The sequence below is a fragment of the Ranitomeya imitator genome, chromosome 1 (assembly GCF_032444005.1).
Source record: "Ranitomeya imitator isolate aRanImi1 chromosome 1, aRanImi1.pri, whole genome shotgun sequence".
NCBI lineage: Eukaryota > Metazoa > Chordata > Amphibia > Anura > Dendrobatidae > Ranitomeya > Ranitomeya imitator.
The window spans coordinates 1,136,413,560-1,136,431,271 of NC_091282.1; positions in this window are offsets into that span (position 1 = coordinate 1,136,413,560).

Genomic DNA, 17,712 nt, shown 5'->3' on the forward strand with positions numbered 1-17,712 from the left:
ATTAAGTCATGGCCAACAGTAATCTCTGAATCACCCACTGGCCCTCTCCCTTTAAAGCACCTCGGTGCTGCTCCTCTGCGCCATTGGTGTCTTCCCGGTACGGGACTGTTACCTCTGCAGATGATTCCAAGAATAAAGAGTCACAGTCTGGTTTCACATCAACTTCAACATGTTTACTCAGCAACTTGTCATCCATGGCACACACTTTCGCAGCATCAGGCATCAGTATCTCTGACCATTGCCTCTCGCTAAGCCTGCGTTCAGGATGATCCGAACTATACGATCCCTCAGTGTCCTTAATGTCCAATATTTCTGCCTTTCATGGGGATATTCCCTTCCATCTCGCCACAGTCCTCAGAATAATGGCCCACACAAAAACCTTCCACATCTTGGTGCACTTTCTCCCACTCCACTTAGCCTTCTTCTCTCCAGCAGCTGCAGTCCCGCTTACACTGCACTGCTGTTCCTGTAGCTGCTGCACTCTTTATTCCTTATTCTGGCCCCCTGGATGTTGCTGCTGGGCCCACTCTTCTTAGAAGAACGTTGTGGGGCATGATGTTCCCTGGGCTAGCCAGCCATCTGTGAGCTTTACAGGCACCCAGGCCCCAACTGAACTAAACAGGAAGACCTAACTGTCTTATCCCACCATGCCCCTCCTATCTTAACTATTCCCTTTGCTATCCTATGCCATACCTAAACCTATGATGCCCCCATCTGGTGGCCAACTTGGAGTACTGCTCCCCAGACTAAACTGACCTAGAGCACTTACTTTCCCTAACAAACATTTGTGCAAATACATGGCAAAACATACTATGCATTAGACAGAGCAATACACATAAGGTGTAGCAGTACTCATATACACAGTGGTAATACGCTTTATGCGTAGCAGTACCACCATGTATGGACACATTAATGATTAGCATTATATAAACAGGTATTGGGGAAAAAAGGAATAATATGAATACCACATTCACTACATAGTATTACTCCTAGACTCATAAACGCTATGCACTAATGCCACGATTGATAGATTTGATTCTATCTGATTTCCTTGGGACTCTTTTTGGGCCTCAATAAATATATGAACCCAATTCTCTAGACTATATAACCACTCCCGGTCTCCCCTTTCTGATTTTCAGATATCCCCCTTGTTAATGTCCTGTCTTGTGTCTGTTTGGTTGGTCGTCCACTTTTGAGTATACCAATTCATGTATACAATGTTTGAACATTCTGCTGGTATAGCATTCATTATAATGCCACCTAATATAATGTCGGCAACATCCTACTGGTTCATTGATATGACAATTTATTGCTTGACACTGTTTTCTATAAGAGAATGTCTATATAAATGTTATATGTTAATCACTGGAAATGTTTATTTTCAATAAAAATTGACAATTATAAAGGCTTTGCACTAAGTGGAAAGCTTGCTAAAAATTACAAGCAGGGTCATCCATACATTCTTGAAGGGATCAACTAGATTGCCTTATTGAAAAAAATACGAATGGGTAGCTATGGCACTTCTACACTCATAAAGGATTTGCACACAGTGCACAGTGCAAAGCCATAAAAAATTAAAAAAGAGAGTAATACAGTTATCCATAGACCCTTGAAGGCAAAAACTTTAGGACCTCATTAAAATATTTTGAAAGTGTAGTTGCTGTACTCATACACTCAAAAAGGCTTTGCACAAAGTGGAAAGTCAGGAAAAAATTATAAGCATGGACATTCAGTCATAATTCAGGTGTCCAGGTTTTAGATCCAATAGCTGAAGGTTGCAGAGGAATTAGGGAGTAGGCTGGTTTTGTTGGCCAAGTATTGCACAACCATCTTTAAAAACTTTTCCCTCCTTGTCAAAAACACCCGGTCATCAGGGTATGGATGCTGAGAGGGTGTCATGAAATTGGCCCAGGCCTTTGACAGTGTACCCCTGACTCTACTGTACCTTGTGTGCCTCCTTTACGTCTAGTTCTTGGTTGGGCAAAGAAACTTGCCCCCTGCTGCTGCATTGTCTGGTGGGATTTTTTTCAACATGTTTTCCACAATGTTCTTCTGCTATCGCACAATATTAGTAGACCTCTCTGCATCAGGAGTGAGAGATGCAAGGCTCTCTGTGGTGCATGCGTCTTAAGGGGTCCAAGTAGTACTTTGTATGGCCAAGATGAATGTAACGCAAGGGTCATGGGAAAAACAGCGGTACATAAAGTCTACTATGTACACTCCCCTGTCTCCACCATGACAACTTCTCTCCATCTCCTCCTATATCTCCTCCTCCTCATTTTTGTTCTCAGTCTATGGACGTAGGAGAGATGGGAAGAAGTTTTTGTGGGTACTAGCCTCTTTCGCTCTAACAGCCAACTCCTTTTCCTACTCCTCTTCCTCAGCCTCTACCTCCTCATTGTTATCCAATCTGCTATGAGCACATGAGATGAGCCTGGGCTGGGTAATATCTCCCTGCCTAAAGTGCAGAAGGTCAGAAGAACAATAGATGGCAAGTGTCCGGAGAAATCCCTAATCAGCAATAAAGTAACAACATGATGTGTTATCCATCAGAGGAAGCAAGACATGAAATGCTCATTGGGGGTCCTCTCCACTCTACTCAGGTTGTATACAGGGTTATTTATATATTCCCTTTACATGTTATTATTGATGATTGTGGATTTCTCTTTACATTGTTGCACTTGCCACAACCTGGGCACAGGAATCTATTGTTCTTCTGACCTTGTGCATTCTACATTGTGATTCTGTTAGATCTGAACAACATTCTGCACCTTAAGGGTTGCTACATCTCTATTATTATTGAGAACCATTATTGATATTGTTATTCTGTGATTATGATGCCTCAGTTTTCACATTCACTATATAAGAATGTAACCTTTTGGTACATAGCACTGATATAAAGTCTCCAACATATCTGCAGTGTCTGTTTGATGCTCTAATCCTATGGTTTGCATGCTAAACTAAACGATTTCTATATACTCCTGTCCTCTCTGCATTTTAGTGGTCTATATTTGATCAAATTGCATACCTATCATGCATTTTTGAGGATAATAGCCTCCACATATGGGTTGGATAGCATGTTTTTGCTCCATGCCTGTGACATGTAGTTCCATGTGCCTTAGTTAATGTTTTTTGTATACTCCCTGGTGTTTTGTGCCACTTTGCTGTCACATTTCCCTCCCTTTTATGGTTTTTTCTATTTACAGTGGGGAAAAAGTATTTAGTCAGCCACCAATTGTGCAAGTTCTCCCACTTAAAAAGATGAGATAGGCGTGCAATTGACATCATACTGTAGGTAGACCACAACTATGAGAGTCAAAATTGAGAAAAAAAATCCAGAAAATCATCTTGTCTGATTTGGCAAGATTTATTTTGCAAATTATGGTGGAAAATAAGTATTTGGTCAATAACAAAAGTTCATCTCAATATTTTTTATATATATCCTCTGTTGGCAATGACAGAGGTCAAACGTTTTCTATAAGTCTTCACAAGTTTGGCACACACAAACAGTTCTACTTTGGTTTCATCAGACCATATGACATTCTCCCAATACTCTTCTTGATCCAAATGCTCGCTAGCAAACTTCAGACAGGCCCGGACATGTACTGCCTTAGACAGAAGGACAGGATCTGAGTCCCTGGTGGCATAGTGTGTTACTGATGGTAGCCTTTGTTACGTGGACCCAGGTCTATGCAGGTCATTCACTAGGTCCTCCCGTGTGGTTCTGGGATTTTTGCTCACTGTTCTTGTGATCATTTTGACCCCACAGGGTGAGGTCTTGCGTGGAGTCCCAGATCAAGGGATATTATCAGTGGTCTTGTATGTCTTCCATTTTCTTATTATTGCTCCGACAGTTGATTTCATCACACAAAGCTGCTTGCCTATTGCAGATTCAGTATTCCCAGCCTGGTGCACGGTTACAATTTTGTTTCTGGTGTCCTTCGACAGCTCTTTGGTCTTCACCATAGTGGAGTTTGGAGTGTGACTATTTGAGGTTGTGGACAGGTGTAACTCTGGAATGCTGTAGATAAGCCCCCAATGTAACCTAAAAGATGAAAAAAAGAGGTTAGATTATAATCACCCAGGGGTGGTCCCCTGCGATGGGCGTCGCGGTCCGGTCCGGGTCCTCCCATCTTCTTACGATCACGTCCTCTTCTTGTCTTCATGACGCAGCTCCGGCGCAGGCATACTTTGCCCTGTAGAGCAAAGTACTGCAGAGCGCAGGCACCGGGAAAGGTCAGAGAGGCCTGGCACCTGCACACTGCTGTACTTTGCTCTGCCCTCAACAGGGCAGACAAAGTTAAGCCTGTGCCGGAGCCGCGGCAGGAAGACAAGAAGAGGACGACATCTTATGAAGATGGGAGGCCCCGGACTGGACTGTGACATCCATTGGACTGGACTGCAGCGGGGAACGCCCCTGGTGTGTATAATATAGCCTCTTTTTCTCATCTTTCAGGTAACATCGGGGGCTTATCTATAGCATCCCAGAATGCTGTAGATAAGCCCCTGATGCCGGTGGGCTTAGCTCACCTTCCATTTTGGAGGTGACAGGTTCCCTTTAAAGAAGGAGTTACAGGTCTGTGAGAGCCAGAAATCTTGCATGTTTTAGGTGACCAAATACTTATTTTCCACCATAATTTGCTAAATAAATCTTGCCAAATCAGACAAGGCGAATTTCTGGATTTGTTTTCTCATTTTGACTCTCATAGTTGTGGTCTATCTATGATGTAAATTACAGACCTCTCTCATCTTTTAAGTGGAAGAACTTGCACAATTGGTGGCTGACTAAATACTTTTTTTCCCCACTGTATTTTTATATTTGACTTTGTTGTGTTTTGTAATATAATGTATATTTTATTTATATGCAACTGATTACGATTTCTCCTTTAGGCTACATGTTTATTTGTAATATTTAACTACAAAGGTATGGAGCATATTAACCACCAAGCAAGTTCATAATATTTAAAAAAAATATATATTATGACATAATATATCATAAACGACAATCAACATATCACAGGTCAGAAAACAGAGCTATTTGAGTTCGGCCAAAGATGCACAAGTAAAAAAACGGTGTTACATCACAGGCATAAGGCATAGAAAAAAGTAATTCATATAGTCAAACTTATATGCCAGTTACCCCTATCAGATTATTAGTGTATGTAAAGTGCATATAAAGTGGCAGTGCAAAATTTTATTTAACCTGCAAGGTGGTGGTACATTCCCTAATGATATATAGGTAAATAGTAATGACATTTCATAAAAGTTTAACTGGTCAGTGACGACAGAAACCTATATATCCAAGGGGCTATTATTCTTATAAGTGATTCTTACCCATGTCAATGTTCATGAATGTAAACATTCATGAATGTAAACATGAGCCCCTTTGCCTTATTTACATCGGCTTCTTCCTTGACCCCCCAAGAAAGTAATTTGTGTGTAAATAGTTAACCATAGGAGGAACTAGCTGGGGTAAGGTAGGAACAGCTTCCTAATTAGATGGACTAGGGGCCAAGGTGCTCAGGCTACCCAGCAGCTGTGCAACGTTAAGTGCAGTACCCAGTCATCCAGGGCCCACTGGCCAGAAGAATAACTAAGCAGCAGTGTTGAGAGGAAGGCTGAAAGCAAGACCAGGACAGGACGGGGGAAGCAGGTGTCTCCATAATGTGGCAACACATCATGTGGGCTGATGCCTTCAGATCTGGTGCAAAACAGCTGGAGGAACCCCCAGGCACAGTGAGTTTGGACAGGGAGAAGCGGTACAACCCAGGCACGTACTCGAGGCCGAAAAAGGAGAGGCAGGGAAAGTAAGAAATGTGGAATGTATGGAATCTGATACTAAAAGTGTATCTGATAAGGATGTGCTGCGAACAGTAACAAGTAAAGTGTTAATTTTAAAGTTAAAGCTGAACTTTGTTTCAATATGTGTGAACTCATCTGAACGGAGACTGCAACCGCTCAGAAGAGATCCAGAAAATATGGATAACAGAGAGGCAAGTACCTTTAAAAAATAACATTGTATGTGACGGGAGACCAGGGTGCGCAAAGACCACTTTTCTCAGCCACGACTACGGCCCTGGCTATGGCCCTCCCTCACAATCTCTCCCTCCAATAGGAACTGTCCCTGAGCTGTGCAATGGTGTCAGTGAGCCAAGCGTGGCAGCGCCGGTCCTTTAATAACCTCTGATGAGATAATACGGCCAGCCAATCACAGTAATGCCACTACAAAGATGTTTACGGCATTACAGTGACTCACACGCAATCCCCGCATGCTTATTGGCTGTGGTGAGCATTTGAGATTCAAAATCGAGCACCGGCTAATGCTCGCGGAGTGTCAAGCACAACCGAGCAGCCTGTTACTCATGTGATATCCGAGTATCATCAAGCATATTCCTAATGACTTCACTATTTTATCATTGGTTTTAATGCAATTTGAATTGTTCTACCAAATAAAAAAGACTGATCTCCTGTAGGCGTACACTCTCGAAAAAGGTGCATGGCAGAGCGAACGTGAGCTCTGCTGTCACCATTACAGTCTATGGACACATCGGTGTATGCGTTCGGACCCTGTTTTTAAGGGGATTTTGGACGTATGCCCAACTGGGACAAAGAAAGCAATGTGAAAATACTCTTACTTTTACAAAAAATTAGTCACGTGTGAATGTTAAATATCTAGATTTAGCAATATTAATTGAGGGGACTAAAATAATATCAAAAACATAGTTTAAAGAATTAAAAAGCAATGACCATCTTGATTTTCAAAGCATACAACATAAAAAAAGGAAACCAGTTTCACCAATGACGCTGATTGTTTTTCAAGCAAAGCAATTTACTGAAAGCCAGAGTATGTGCAAAAGGTTTCCTCAAACAACTTGGTTAAAGCGTATGGAACAGCAAAAGCGCTGAAACCAGAAGATTGTTTGTTACTGAGAAACAGGACAAATATAAAACAACACATAAACTGTATGAAAATTAACATTATTCCCAGTTACAATTCAAACCTTAAACAAATTAGAAATATACTTGGCAAATATTGGTCCATTGTCATGAATGATCATTTTTTGAAGGACAATATTACCTCAAAATTTTGTGCTACATATCATATGTCTAAGACTTTAATCTCCTTGCACCAAATTGGCGATAGTCTCCAAAAATGGTCACGATGACTTCATTTTTTCCAGAACTGCTGAGAAGAAATGTAAAAGGTTTCAAAAATGTGAAAAACTTTTATCAGTAGCAGAACAAGGGAAATCAGATCAAAAGCATTCCTCACTTGTTCATCCCACAACATGGGAATGATGCAGTGTTGTATTGTCATTGTATTGTGGCCGTTACACTGCTAGGCAATCAGGTTTGCTTTTTAGAAGTTTGTCCTCCATGTCTCTCTGTAGCAAACTCTGATGTCAGTTACTCCCTCCCTTCTTCCCCAGTTTGTGTATATCAGTTATGTTATGAGGTTTATATTTGCACATCCCTGGTTCAGAATAAACTTTTTGCCTACTGCAAATGCAGGTAGTACAAGAGATCAGCTTGAAAATAAATCTTCTTCTGGAATCTTCATACGTGCTTCTGCAGGTGACCTAAATTATCTGATGAAGTTCTTGGTGTGCGTACTAGTTCATACAGACAGCCATAGAGACCCACACTCTCACCCACACTCTCAGCCTAGTTATGAGTCAGAATAAGATCATTTATGCATAGTATAATGTAATCTTTTGCTTATTCTGTTTGTGTCATCCATTTTTTGTTTTATACAAGCAAGGGCTTGGCAGAGAGGAGAGGCTGGGGAATAATGGGGAGACAGGTGGATTAGTCAGGCAGCAGAGTGTAGGATGGAATGGAGTGATGCTGGAGTGTTGGAGGGGAGGACAGAGAGTAGGAGGTTGCAGTAATCGAGGCGGGAGATGATAAGGGCATGCACTAGCGTTTTTGTGGTTTCATGGTCAAGGAATGCACGGATCCGGGAAATATTTTTGAGTTTGAGTCGGCAGGAGGATGCAAGGGCTTTGATACCAGCTTACTATAGTCCCTCATCATTGCTCAGTGTCTTTGCCCTCCTGTTTATTTAATGGAAGTGAATGTGTGTGCATGGACAACTCAACGGAGGATCTGTCTACAGCTCAGAAGCTTGCTGAAGCCCATATCGCAGCTTGGATGTATTATTCACAGTGATGAATACAGCTCTGGCAAAAATAAAGATACCCCACATCAAAACCCTGTCATAGGCAGTCAAATCTCCAGTCCTGAACCCCATTGAAAACCCCTGGAATGTAATCAAGAGGATGATGGATAGTCACAAGCCATCAACCAAAGAACTGCTTAAATTTTTGCGCTAGAAGCAGTGTGAAAGACTAGTGGAAAGCATGCTAAGGTAACATTCACACTAGCGTTACGCTAATTTGCGTCGGGCGACACAGCGGCGACGCATGCGTCATGCACCCTTATATTTAACATGGGGGACGCATGTGTTTTTTTTGTTGCGTTGTGCGACGTATGCGTCTTTTTTGCCGCAAGCGTCGGACCAAGAAAACGCAACAAGTTGCATTTTTCTTGCGTCCGAATTTCGGCAAAAAACGACGCATGCGTCGCAAAACGCAGCGTTTTTGCGTGCGTTTTGCCGCGTTTTTGCATGCGTTGTGCGTTGCGTCGCCGACGCAGTGGCGCACAACGTTAGTGTGAACGTAGCCTAAGATGCTTGAAAGCTGTGATTAAAATTCATGGTTTTTCCACAAAATATTAATTTCTGAACTCTTCCTGAGTTAAAACAATAGTATTTTTGTTTCTAAATGATTATGAACTTGTTTTCTTTGCATTATTTGAGGATTTTTTAATTTTGACCATTTTTCTTTGTCAGAAAAAAATACAATATTTATTGCTTGGAAATTTGGAGACATGTTGTCAGAAGTTTATAGACTAAAGGAACAATTTACATTTTGCTCAAAAATATACCTATAAAGAGAAAAATCAGGCAAACTGAGAATTTTGCAGTGGTCTCTTAATTTTTGCTGGAGCTGTATATTGCTGAGTCGCCCACCAGGGCCTTGGGGAACCCGGTACCGGGTCCGGTGTTCACAGGGGGACGTCATGATTGTGACCCGGTCCATGGCCCTGGGCGCCCATGTAAAAGGGGAAAGTCTTTGAAAGGGATTTGGTGAATAGAGTTTATGTTCATGACGCCACCTGTGGAATTTGGTCAGTGTGGACCGACGATGCTTTAAGGGGTCCTCTGGGGTAATGTTATAGCAGCTAGATGGTATAAGTTCCCACAGGTGAAGTGTATCCCCAGGGCTCCCGGTGTGTAGATGGAAGATGGTGAATGGCACAGTAAAGAACGAGGACACAGGTTTGCAGTCTCTTTACCTGGTGTACTGAAGACTTCAGGCAGCCACAGTCAAGGATACCAGATCACAGGGTAGGCAGGGTCCGGCTTGCTTGAAAGCAAATCCAGAGTCTCCTTTACCAGGTGCAGTTAAAAGCCTTCCTCTAGTGCAGTGTTGTGGTCCTTTACTACCTATGGCTTCACATAGGGTCCTCACAGTTCTTCTATCTGTCCCCCATGTAGGATGGGACATTACCTGTATGACTGGTGACTTGAGCCTTTTTACAGGGACTTTAGCATGCCCCGGGCTCTATAGGTGTCACCATGCCTCCTGGGTATTAAGGTGAACAGGTAACTTGTAGTTCAGCTATCCTGCCGATTTATGATGTAAGTCGTAGAGTTCCTTTCAACCTCGATGGTCCGGCTACCGGTTATCTGCGCCTCAGAAGGAGGCAGCCTGCTTTTAGCTGGTCTCCCCTGATGTTACTCTCCTGTGCTTTGCTCTCCTTCATGCTCACTGAACAATGTTCCGCTTTCTGTATGTCTCTTTCCAGGAGCTGTAGTGCTTCAGACTACAGGGCCCCCTCAGACCTTCTGACCCTCTAGATCGGTCTGCTCCCTTCTGTCTCTCTGACAATCTACTTTCCTATTTCCCTCCAAACCGCAATAGGGGAGTCACCTAGAAATATGATCAAAAGCTCCCTCTTGTGGCCTGGAGTGTGAACAGGTTGTGTGTATGGCGGTTACCTGATAAAAGTTAGCCTTCATCGCTTCCAAACGTAACATCACTCTCCCCGTAAGGAAAGCAATGCTACTGTGATGACCAGAACCCTGGGGCGCCACATTGCTATGAAATTATTAAGTATTTGTAAATACACTGGACAAAATATTTTTTATAAATTATGAAGAAAACTACTTGTTTTGTAGTTAGGGTATGTATACAGTTGGTATGGAAAGTATTTAGACCCTTTTAAATTTGTCAATCTTTGTTTCATTGCAGCCATTGGTAAACTCAAAAAAAGTTATTTTTCTTTCACATTAATGTACACTCTGCACCCTGTTGTGGATTCTGTTTTTGGGCTCCCTCTGGTGGTTACAGATGGTACTGGGTGACTTGTGTTTTCTGCGGTCTCTGGTGTCCACCTGTTCTATCAGGATATGGGAGTTTCCTATTTAACCTGGCTTTCTTGTCATTTCCTCGCCGGCTATCAATGTAATCAGTGTGTCTTGTTACCTCTGCTTCCCGCTTCTGTAATCTTCAGAACAAGCTAAGTTTTTGATTTTTCTGTTCCATGTTTTGCTTAATTTTTGTCTTAGTCCAGCTTGCAGATATGTGATTCCTTTTTGCTGGTTGCTCTAGTGGGCTGATATTACTCCTCATGTTCCATGAGTTGGCACATGAGTTCAAGTAATTTCAGGATGGTTTTTTGTAGGGTTTTTCGCTGACCGCGCAGTTCACTTTTGTATCCTCTGCTATCTAGCTTTAGCGGGCCTCATTTTGCTGAATCTGTTTTCATAACTACGTATGTGCTTTCCTCTCATTTCACCGTCATTACATGTGGGGGGCTGCTATTTCTGTGGGGTGTTTCTCTGGAGGCAAGAGAGGTCTGTGTTTCTTCTAATAGGGGAAGTTAGTCCTTCGGCTGGTGCGAGACATCTAGGAATCATCGTAGGCACGGTCCCCGGCTACAGCTAGTTGTGTGTTTAGGTTCAGGATCGCGGTCAGCTCAGTTTCCATCACCCTAGAGCTTGTTTTGTTTTTTGTGCTTGTCCTTTTGTGATCCCCTGCCATTGGGATCATGACAGTATAGCCGGCCAGAAAGTGGTAATCGTATTGGCTGAAGTAGGAGGAAAAGTAGTCTGAGGAAGTTTTTTTTTTTTTTTTCTCTCCTCAGAGTTTGCTGCCTAGACTTAATTGCAGCCTGGCTGCGTCTTACCTCCTCTTAATCCTTGAATGGCTCTGACCTCAGCTGTTTATCATGGACGTCCAGAGTTTGGCTTCCAGCCTGAATAATCTTGCTGCTAAGGTTCAAAATATACAAGATTTTGTTGTACATGCTCCTGTGTCTGAACCTAGAATTCCTATCCCAGAGTTTTTTTCTGGAGATAGATCTAGTTTTCTGAATTTTAGGATCAATTGCAAGTTGTTTCTTTCTTTGAAATCTCGCTCCTCTGGAGACCCTGCTCAGCAAGTCAAAATTGTTATATCTTTCCTGCGGGGTGACCCTCAGAATTGGGCATTTGCATTGGCACCAGGGGATCCTGCGTTGCTCAATGTGGATGCGTTTTTTCTGGCATTGGGTTTGCTCTATGAGGAACCTAACCTAGAGATTCAGGCTGAAAAAGCTTTATTGGCTCTCTCTCAGGGGCAAGATGAAGCAGAAATATATTGTCAGAAATTTCGGAAATGGTCGGTGCTTACTCAGTGGAATGAGTGCGCCCTGGCTGCAAGATTCAGAGATGGCCTTTCTGAGGCCATTAAAGATGTTATGGTGGGGTTCCCTGCGCCTACAGGTCTGAATGAGTCTATGACTATGGCTATTCAGATTGACCGGCGTTTACGGGAGCGCAAACCTGTGCACCATTTGGCGGTGTCTTCTGAACAGGCACCTGAGACAATGCAATGTGATAGAATTCAGTCCAGAAGTGAACGGCAAAACTATAGGCGGAAAAATGGGTTGTGTTTTTATTGTGGTGATTCAGCTCATGTTATATCAGCATGCTCTAAACGCACAAAAAAAGGTTGATAAGTCTGTTGCCATTAGTACTTTACAGTCTAAGTTCATTCTGTCTGTGACTCTGATTTGTTCATTATCAGCCATTTCCGTCGATGCCTATGTGGATTCAGGCGCTGCCCTGAGTCTTATGGATTGGTCATTTGCCAACCGCTGTGGGTTTAGTCTGGAGCCTCTGGAAGTCCCTATTCCTTTGAAAGGAATTGACTCTACACCTTTGGCTATGAACAAACCTCAGTACTGGACACAAGTGACCATGCGTATGACTCCCGTTCATCAGGAGGTGATTCGCTTCCTGGTACTGTATAATTTACATGATGTCTTAGTGCTTGGTCTGCCATGGTTACAAACTCATAACCCAGTCTTGGACTGGAAAACGATGTCTGTGTTAAGCTGGGGATGTCAGGGGGTTCATGATGATGCACCTCCGATTTCTATCGCTTCATCTACTCCTTCTGAGGTTCCTGTATTTTTGTCTGATTATCGGGATGTTTTTGAGGAGCCTAAGCTCAATTCGCTTCCTCCTCACAGGGATTGCGATTGTGCTATAGATTTGATTCCTGGCAGTAAATTTCCTAAATGACGTTTGTTCAATCTGTCAGTGCCAGAGCATACTGCTATGCGGGATTATGTTAAGGAGTCCTTGGAAAAGGGACATATCCGTCCATCTTCGTCCCCTTTGGGAGCAGGGTTTTTTTTCGTGGCCAAAAAAGATGGTTCCTTAAGGCCTTGTATAGATTACCGTCTTTTGAATAAGATTACAGTCAAATATCAGTATCCTTTGCCATTGTTGACTGATTTGTTCGCTCGCATTAAGGGGGCTAAATGGTTCACTAAGATTGATCTTCGGGGTGCGTATAATCTTGTGCGGATAAAGCAGGGTGATGAGTGGAAAACCGCATTTAATACGCCTGAGGGCCATTTTGAGTATTTGGTGATGCCTTTTGGACTTTCTAATGCTCCTTCTGTCTTCCAGTCCTTTATGCACAATATTTCCCGTGAATATCTGGATAAATTTATGATTGTGTACTTGGATGATGTTTTGTTTTTTTCTGATGACTGGGAGTCTCATGTTCAGCAGGTCAGGAAGGTGTTTCAGGTCCTGCGGGCCAATTCTTTGTTTGTAAAAGGTTCAAAGTGTCTCTTTGGAGTCCAGAAGATTTCTTTTTTGGGGTATATTTTTTCCCCTTCTACTATTGAGATGGATCCCGTCAAGGTTCAGGCTATTTGTGACCGGACGCAGCCTACATCTCTTAAGAGTCTACAGAAGTTCTTGGGCTTTGCTAATTTTTATCGTCGTTTCATAACTAATTTTTCTAGTGTTGTTAAGCCTTTGACGGATTTGACTAAGAAGGGTGCTGATGTTGCTGATTGGTCTCCTGCGGCTGTGGAGGCCTTTCAGGAACTTAAGCGCCGGTTTTCTTCTGCTCCTGTGTTGCGTCAGCCAGATGTTTCGCTTCCTTTTCAGGTTGAGGTTGATGCTTCCGAGATTGGAGCGGGGGCGGTTTTGTCGCAGAGAAGCTCCGATTGCTCAGTGATGAAGCCATGTGCGTTCTTTTCTAGAAAGTTTTCGCCCACTGAGCGGAATTATGATGTTGGTAATCGGGAGCTTTTGGCCATGAAGTGGGCATTTGAGGAGTGGCGTCATTGGCTTGAGGGTGCTAGACATCGTGTGGTGGTCTTGACTGATCACAAAAATCTGATTTACCTTGAGTCTGCCAAGCGTCTGAATCCTAGACAGGCTCGTTGGTCACTGTTTTTCTCCCGTTTCGATTTTGTGGTTTCATACCTGCCAGGTTCAAAGAATGTGAAGGCGGATGCTCTTTCTAGGAGTTTTGTGCCTGACTCCCCTGGAAATTCTGAGCCCACTGGTATCCTTAGGGATGGGGTGATTTTGTCGGCTGTCTCCCCAGACTTGCGACGTGCTTTGCAGGAGTTTCAGGCGGATAAACCTGATCGTTGTCCGCCTGAAAGACTGTTTGTTCCGGATAATTGGACCAGTAGAGTCATCTCCGAGGTCCATTCTTCTGCGTTGGCAGGTCATCCTGGAATATTTGGTACTAGAGACTTGGTGGCCAGGTCTTTTTGGTGGCCTTCCTTGTCGAGGGATGTGCGTTCTTTTGTGCAGTCTTGTGAAGTTTGCGCTCGGGCTAAGCCTTGCTGTTCTCGCGCCAGTGGATTGTTGTCACCTTTGCCTATCCCGAAGAGGCCTTGGATGCACATTTCCATGGACTTTATTTCGGATCTCCCTGTCTCTCAAAAAATGTCCGTCATCTGGGTTGTGTGTGACCGCTTTTCTAAGATGGTTCATCTGGTACCCTTGCCTAAGTTACCTTCCTCCTCTGAGTTGGTCCCTCTGTTTTTTCAGAACGTGGTTCATTTGCATGGGATTCCGGAGAACATCGTTTCTGACAGGGGATCCCAGTTTGTGTCTAGATTTTGGCGGACGTTCTGTGCTAAGATGGGCATTGATTTGTCCTTTTCGTCTGCATTCCATCCTCAGACGAATGGCCAGACGGAACGAACTAATCAGACCTTGGAAACTTATTTAAGGTGTTTTGTTTCTGCTGATCAAGATGACTGGGTTACCTTTTTGCCGCTTGCCGAATTTGCCCTTAATAATCGGGCTAGTTCTGCTACCTTGGTTTCTCCTTTCTTTTGTAATTCGGGGTTTCATCCTCGTTTTTCCTCTGGTCAGGTGGAGCCTTCTGATTGTCCTGGAGTGGACATGGTGGTGGATAGGTTGCATCAGATTTGGAGTCATGTGGTGGACAATTTGAAGTTGTCCCAGGAGAGGGCTCAGCAGTTTGCTAATCGCCGTCGCCGCGTGGGTCCTCGACTTCGTGTTGGGGACTTGGTGTGGTTGTCTTCTCGTTTTGTTCCTATGAGGGTCTCTTCTCCTAAGTTCAAGCCTCGGTTCATCGGTCCCTATAGGATCTTGGAAATTCTTAACCCTGTATCGTTTCATTTGGATCTCCCGGCATCGTTTGCTATTCATAATGTGTTCCATCGGTCGTTGTTGCGGAAGTATGAGGTACCTGTTGTTCCTTCGCTTGAACCGCCTGCTCCGGTGCTGGTGGAGGGAGAATTGGAGTATGTTGTGGAGAAGATCTTGGATTCTCGTGTTTCCAGACGGAAACTCCAATATTTGGTCAAGTGGAAGGGTTATGGTCAGGACGATAATTCTTGGGTGGTTGCCTCTGATGTTCATGCTGCTGATTTGGTCCGTGCATTTCATAGGGCTCATCCTGGTCACCCTGGTGGTTCTCGTGAGGGTTCGGTGTCCCCTCCTCAAGGGGGGGGTACTGTTGTGGATTCTGTTTTTGGGCTCCCTCTGGTGGTTACAGATGGTACTGGGTGACTTGTGTTTTCTGCGGTCTCTGGTGTCCACCTGTTCTATCAGGATATGGGAGTTTCCTATTTAACCTGGCTTTCTTGTCATTTCCTCGCCGGCTATCAATGTAATCAGTGTGTCTTGTTACCTCTGCTTCCCGCTTCTGTAATCTTCAGGACAAGCTAAGTTTTTGATTTTTCTGTTCCACGTTTTGCTTATTTTTTGTCTTAGTCCAGCTTGCAGATATGTGATTCCTTTTTGCTGGTTGCTCTAGTGGGCTGATATTACTCCTCATGTTCCATGAGTTGGCACATGAGTTCAAGCAATTTCAGGATGGTTTTTTGTAGGGTTTTTCGCTGACCGCGCAGTTCACTTTTGTATCCTCTGCTATCTAGCTTTAGCGGGCCTCATTTTGCTGAATCTGTTTTCATAACTACGTATGTGCTTTCCTCTCATTTCACCGTCATTACATGTGGGGGGCTGCTATTTCTGTGGGGTGTTTCTCTGGAGGCAAGAGAGGTCTGTGTTTCTTCTAATAGGGGAAGTTAGTCCTTCGGCTGGTGCGAGACGTCTAGGAATCATCGTAGGCATGTTCCCCGGCTACAGCTAGTTGTGTGTTTAGGTTCAGGATCGCGGTCAGCTCAGTTCCCATCACCCTAGAGCTTGTTTTGTTTTTTGTGCTTGTCCTTTTGTGATCCCCTGCCATTGGGATCATGACAGCACCCCATCTTGACTGAAAAAAAAAACAGAAATGTAGACATTTTTGCATATTTATTAAAAAAGAAAAACTGAAATATCACAAGGTCATAAATATTCAGACCCTTTGCTCAGACACTCATATTTAAGTCACATGCTGTCCATTTCCTTGTGATCCTCCTTGATATGGTTCTACTCCTTCATTGGAGACCAGCTGTGTTTAATTAAATTGATAGGACTTGATTTGGAAAGGCACACACCTGTCTATATAAGACCTTACAGCTCACAGTGCATGTCAGACCAAATGAGAATCATGAGGTCAAAGGAACTGGCCAAGGAGCTCAGAGACAGAATTGTGGCAAGGCACAGATCTGTCAAAGGTTACAAAAGAATTTCTGCCGTACTCAAGGTTATTAACAGCACAGTGGGCTCCATAATCCTTAAATGGAAGAAGTTTGGGACCACCAGAAGTCTTCCTTGACCTGGCTGTCCAGCCAAACTGAGCAATCGTGGGAGAAGAGCCTTGGTGAGAGAGGTAAAGAAGAACCCCAAGATCACTGTGGCTGAGCTCCAGAGATGCAGTAGGGAGATGGGAGAAAGTTTGACAAAGTCAACTATCACTGCAGCCCTCCATGAGTTGGGCCTTTATGGCAGAGTGGCCCGACCGAAGCCTCTCTTCACTGCAAGACATATGAAAGTCCGCATAGCATTTGCTAAAAAATACATGAAGGACTGCCAGACTATGAGAAATAAGATTTTCTGGTCTGATGAGATGAAGATTTCTACATTTCTGTTTTTTTAGTCAAGATGGGGTGCAGAGTGTACAGTAATGAGAAAAAAGATAAACATTTTTCAATTTAACAAACAGCTGCAATGAAGCAAAGAGTGAAAAAAGGGGTCTGAATACTTTCTTTACCCACTGTATTTAGGAGACAAATCATCAAAGGTTTTTCTTGTGAAAAAAAAAACTTTAAAAATTTTTTAAATAATTTTTTGCAGAACTCTATGTGAGTGAGACTTCAGGAATTTTCACGTCATTCTCGCCCCAACTCCAACAATGTGGGTGGGACAGGGGCATGGTGACCCCTACTTATCAAATTCAGGGCAGCTGAGGCAGGTTACACATCTTGCATCACTCATTAAGAGGCTTGTGTTTTTATTGAATCAGTAGCATCCACTCCAAAATGCTTCCTCATAAAGACCATCGAGAAAATTGCTGGTTTTGATGAATCACCCCTACAGAGTTTTTTATCATAACTGTTCCACTTAAAAACAATTGTTTAAAAACACTTGAAAGAGTCTTCCTTACCATTTCTGTGGTAAAACCACGTTGCTGTTCATATGTTCAGTCTTTTAATTTTTTAGTTTTTTCATTTCAGATTTTTATAACAATTTTGGAAAGGTTTTTTTCTTGTGATGTGAAAATAAAAGTGTATATCCCTTCTTTGAAGTGACTTCTGGTGGAATCCGCTCCAAATAAGGCATTGTGCTGTAAGAAGGCCGTAGAAAAATGTTTTAGGAAAAAACTCCTCGAAGCGTTTGAACATGTTTTCAAAAGCACTTTGGAAAATGTTTCAGGAAGTTAAAAATTTGTCCAAATACTCCTCGGAGAAAGCGCGTTGAACCAC